The sequence below is a fragment of the Tasmannia lanceolata genome, unplaced genomic scaffold (assembly GCF_043159265.1).
Source record: "Tasmannia lanceolata isolate RefF3 unplaced genomic scaffold, GAP_Taslan_0.1 ptg000037l, whole genome shotgun sequence".
NCBI lineage: Eukaryota > Viridiplantae > Streptophyta > Magnoliopsida > Canellales > Winteraceae > Tasmannia > Tasmannia lanceolata.
The window spans coordinates 63,439,853-63,445,852 of record NW_027518714.1 but is presented as its reverse complement, the minus strand read 5'-3'; positions in this window follow the sequence as shown (position 1 = coordinate 63,445,852).

Genomic DNA, 6,000 nt, shown 5'->3' with positions numbered 1-6,000 from the left:
TTTAGTTATTTATATACAACCATCTGCAAATCGCAATTGTAGATGAGCGATTGCGCGTCTCAATCAATACGTGGCACTTGAGATCTGGACCGTTTATCTGGACCAGTTTGTACGACGGGAACCCCATCCAACTGACCCACAAATTTTAATTTTAAAACCCTTCCTTAAATAAAATACCTTACTCGAGGAATGCTAGATTTACATGCGCCCATTGCTCAATTTCCACTTTTATGACACTTGGGTTTTCACTATTCTCAGATGTCTTTTCATTAACAATAGAGATTGCTTAAATAAGCAATTACATATAAAGATGAACATAAGAAAAGGGAAAAGACAAGATTTATCCTAACTAGCCTAATCTCTCGACCTAAAGATAAGGATTATCGTAACTAAAGATAATCAATCTAGGAAACCTAATCTCACCCTTTCATAAACCAATGGTCAAATCTGACATATCTTAACACTTATAATCCTAATTTTATGTGCCAACTTAAGTGAGAGTTGACCAATTGGGGCGTCCTTTACCCCCTTTTCTGCAAGGCCTCTTGTGAGTCTAGCATTCCCCACCTTATGAATGTAAATTTCTCTAGTATGCAAATTTCTTTATAGTTATTAAACACCTTACACTTTTCCATACTATATATAATGGTAAATTTTAGATGGCCTTAAGGTTATTTGAAACTTCTTTTTTTTTTATTTCGACTGCTGGGGTTAATCGAAACCTTATCTATTATAAGTCTTAAGAAGCATTTTAATGCCTTAGCTTAGGCATCAACGCATCACCTACTTTCTTGGTTGCATTATGAAAATCACCGAGGCAGAGTCTAAGTGTTATTTATAGTTTGTCTTCTTTTTTCTTTAATTTTCCTTTTTATGGATATCCAAACCACATTCAAAAGTTTTTTTTTTTCAAAAACTAACCGATGCTTTTCTGAAACTATGTTTTTCCCTTTTCTCTATAATTCTTGGATGTTATGGAATCTCTACCATTGAGCCTCAAGGTTGGAAAAACTGATGCATACTAAAATTCTCTGAAATTCTTGGGTGCTATGAAATTCATTGGCCCAAAATTGAGTTAAAAACTTGAATATATAACCTTTTGGCTTGACGTTGCCGCACACTTTCTATTAGGGTCTATTCCAGTGAGGGTAAATACGAGGGAGCAATCCATTTTAGGGTAAACCATTTCGATGTAATCTACTTACAATGCATTTGTCTACCTTTTGTTGTTTCATTATAGAAAGGAAATAAGGAGGATGTATTATTTCTAGTGTACCTGAACCACATATTGGAGAGGGTAAATGTCATAAAGGTATTTTAATCATATTCCATGACTCAAGGGCATTTTGGTCATTTTCTTCAGATATATAGGGGTATTTCAGTCATTTTTAATGGTGCAAGAGTATTCTGGTCATTTTTTCATGATACGACGTATTTTAATAATTTTTATGTCATGGGGGTATTTTAGTCATTTTACATGACTCAAGGGTATTTCGGTCATTTTACCCTATATGGGGGTATTTCGATCATTTTATATCATAAGGGTATTTTAGTCACTTTCCATGACTCGAGGTATTTTGATCACTTTTATCTCATGGGGATATTTCGGTCATTTTCCATGATGCTGGGGTATTTTGGTCACTTTTTACCTGATGTATTTCCATGATGATGGGGGTATTTTGACCATTTTTATGTCATAAAGGGTATTTAGTTATTTTCCATGACTCAGGGTTATTTTGGTCATTTTCCATGATATAAGGGTATTCTGGTCATTTTACTCGATATGGCGTATTTTGATCACTTTTATCTCGGGGGGTTATTTTAGTGATTTTTCATGACTCATGTGTATTCTAGCCATTTTTACCCTATATGGGGGTATTTCGATCATTTTTATGTCACAAGGGTATGCAAGTGTTGGAACTCGGTGGTTTTTTCCCTCTATTTCATCCCCCACCTCATGATTTGGACTTTATTGCTCAAATGCTTGTTACTACATGCATAAACAAATCAATACCTTGTATCTACTCTGTTTAGTTACTTCTACTTTTGCATGGCAGGGATGCTCGTTCTCTCAATTTTTTCTGCATGAAATCTTGATCATTATTATTCAGTTATTGATGTGTTGGTCCTATTGGTATTCTTTCCTCCTTTTTCTTTTTTCCCTCCTGTGATTGGATACCAAATTAATGCAATCTGATGGCTTGATATCCTCAACATATAACCAAGATGATCCTATTCAAACATGCCCAATCTACCTCCAAGATGATCCAACGGTGGAATATGTGAGATCTAACCATTGGGTTGGGTTAAGATCTCACCATTGGATCATCTTGGAGGTAGATTGGTCAAGTTGAGGTAATCTAGGTAGATTAGGCAACTAGGTTGGATTAGATTGGTCAGGTTGACTGGGTAATCTAGGTAGATTAGGCAACTAGGTTAGATTAGAATACTATCTTTCCATAGTTATCAAGATTTGTTTCTATGCTTGTCACATAAGTCCTCGATATGAGAACTATTGAATCTCCGTAATTTCATCCAAGTTTAGTGAAATTCTTAAATTTTTTCATGGTATTAACAATCCGGCCTACTACTAACCAAAACCCATAGAGAGTTATTCTCCACGGACGACAGCTGATGCAACCGTCCGGACGGCCCCAATCCGTCATCATCAATGGCTATTGCAATGCTCTCTTTAGGAACTCAAAGCATTCTATTTTTAGAAATGTCCTGTATTCTGTTTTCTAGCTCTCCGTTGCCTTTCTTCTTGCGTCGTTCTTCCTTACAAATCCAAATCTCTTGGTCATCTTCTACTTTCTCAACCTATGCCCCTGCTTCTCAAACCAAAACCCACTTCCCTGCCTATCTCTCTATTAGATCCGCCCACAAATAGCTTGTGGGCTTCTCATACCGTCATACAAGATGCCAGAGGATGAAGACAGACTTTGCAAAATGTCCACTCGTTGCCAATTCCCCGATTCTTACCGGAACAAATGTCTTTAGTCAGAAACCAAGTCAGTGTTGTTGCGGCAAGACCCCGCCGCTAGAAATCTGGTTATCGGAGACTACTCGAACCAATTAACAACAAATAGCCTCCGGCAACCAACGGAATTAGCCCAAACGAGTATGTGCACAAGTCAAGAGTGTATGGAAATAAAGAAAGAAAACAAGAGAGCAAGAGATTTACGTGGTTCGGCACTTTGGCCTACTCCACGGGCAATCCAACAAGTAAACTTCACTATCAACAATGGGAAATTACAAACAAGGGTTAAAACCCTTACCTCTCCAACAATGGTGAAAACCCCACCAACACCCTCTTCTTACAAATCAAGCAAAAGCACAACTCCCTCTTTACAATGTCTTCACAAACCCAAAAACATCATAAAATGAACCCCAATAACCTTGGATTAAAACCCTTGCAAGAGAAGAAGAAGAAGAAACCCTTGGAGAGAGAAAACCCTTTTCTTGTAGAGAAAAGCCCCAAAATCCCTTCTTTAGAAGAATCACCCAACTAAAGATAAAACCCTCTTTAGTAGACATAATAAACACATTCCAAGAATGCCCCTCCAAAAGAAAATATTACCAAGTGATTTTATATCACTTTTCCAACAATCTCCACCTTGATAGAAAATCACCACTTGCCATTGCCAACACCACCAAATTCACCTTGGCATAATACCGAGAGAAGTCAAGCTCCACTCCAACTTCTCTCCTTGAACCACCTTGGTAAGCATATCCACCACATTCTCTTTGGTTCCCACTTTCAACAGTCGGATTCTTCCATCTTCAATGACTTCCCGAATGTAGTGATATTGGACGAATATATGTTTGATCCTTTTGTGATTAACCGGATTCTTAGCCATATAAATAGCACTCATGTTACCACAAAACATATCCATGGGTTTTGACTTAATGCCAATCTCACCCATCAAACCTTGAAGCCAAACCGTTTCCTTACAAGCTTCTGTTGCCGCCATGTACTCGGCCTCGGTAGTTGATAATGCCACCGTTGTTTGAAGTTTAGACATCCAACTTATCGGCCATTAGCAAATCGGAAAACGTAACCCAAAGTAGATCTCGCTCTATCACGATCATCGGCATAACTTGCATCAACAAACTCTTGAATTGATGCTGAACTTTTGCTAAAAGTAATGGAATAATCACTTTTGCCTCTCAAATACTGAAGCACCCATTTTGCCGCTTGCCAATGCATCTTTCCGGGATTAGCCATGAACCTACTTAATACACCAACCGAATGAGCAATATCCGGTCTAGTACACACCATTAGAAACATCAAACTCCCAACAACACTTGCATAAGGAAACCTAGCCATGAGCTCCTTTTCTTCTTTTGTCTTTGGACTATCATTGGAAGACAACTTGAAATGTGATGCCAATGGGGTTTTAACCACCTTTGCCTTGCTCATGCCAAACTTGTCAAGCACTTTCTCCACAAATCCCCTTTGTGAAAGTGACAAGGTTCCATGCCTTCTATCTCTTTGAATCTCAATATGAAGTATTTGCTTGGCCGGACCAAGATCCTTCATTTCAAACTTCTTGCTCAAACACCCCTTGAGCTCTTCAATCTTAGTCTTGTCCTTGGACACCAAGAGCATATCATCCACATACAAAACTAAGATAATGAATGTACCATCATCAAAGAATTTCATATACATGCAATGATTATAGTCACTTCTTTGATAACCAAGACCCAACATGAAAGAATCAAATGTCTTGTACTATTGTCTTGAAGCTTGTTTTAGTCCATATAAGGACTTTTTCAACTTGCATACAAGCTCCACCTTGCCTTTTTCAACAAAACCTTCCGGTTGCAGCATGTACACCTCTTCTTGAAGATTACCATGTAAGAACACCGTCTTTATATCCATTTGCTCAAGCTCTAAGTTATGCATTGCAACAAGTCCAAGCACCAACCGAATAGTGACAAACTTTACTACCGGAGAAAATATTTCAAAGAAATCAATGCCTTCCTTTTGTGCAAAGCCTTGGACAACAAGCCTTGCCCTATACCTTTCCACATTGCCATCTACCCCTTTCTTAAGTTTTTACACCCACTTGCAACCAATTGCCTTTCTACCTTGCGGCAACTCTACCAAGTCCCATGTTTTGTTCTTTTAAAGTGCTTGCATTTCTTCTTTCATAGTCTCTTTCCAACTTTGAGCATCATTTCTATTAATGGCATCTTGAAACGAGCTTGGTTCTTCATCCAAGGCTATCAAAGCTCTAAGAGTACCAGGGTCAACATAATCTTTGAACCGTTCCGGTAAACGACTTTCTCTTGAAGACCTTCTTTGAGAAGATTCCACTACTTCCTCTTCATCATCAACCGGTTCTTCATCTTGATTTTCCGGTTCTATACCTTGATCACTAAAATTCATGGGAACATCTTCATTGGGAACACCCTCATTTGAAGAAGAAGTTGAAGGTTGAATTTGAAATTCACGGGTATATTCAACAATAGACTTTCCTTTCTCAAGCCTCTTTTCCAATCCCCTCATCAACATTGAGGATTCATCAAAGTGCACATCACGACTTATGATGATCTTGCGGGAATTTGGATCCCACAACCGATACCCTTTTACATTCTTCCCATATCCCACCAAAAAACATTTCTTTGATTTTGGATCAAGTTTAGTTCTATGACAACTTGGAATTAAAGCATATGCATCACAACCAAATACTTTCAAATCGGAATAATCACAAGGAGTTCCGAACCATACCTCATTTGGTGTCTTCTCATCCAATGCTGTTGATACGGCTTCGGCCCACAATCCTTGCTCTAAGCTAGCATTGCTCAACATAGCCCGAGCCATCTCCATCAACGTTCTATTCATGCGTTCTGCTACGCCATTTTGTTGAGGAGTACACGCCATTATGTAATGCCGAACAATTCCTTCATCCTTGTAAAATTTAACAAATTCATTGGAGGCATATTATGCCCCGTTGTCCGTCCTTAATACCATGATGCATTTGCCCGTTGTCT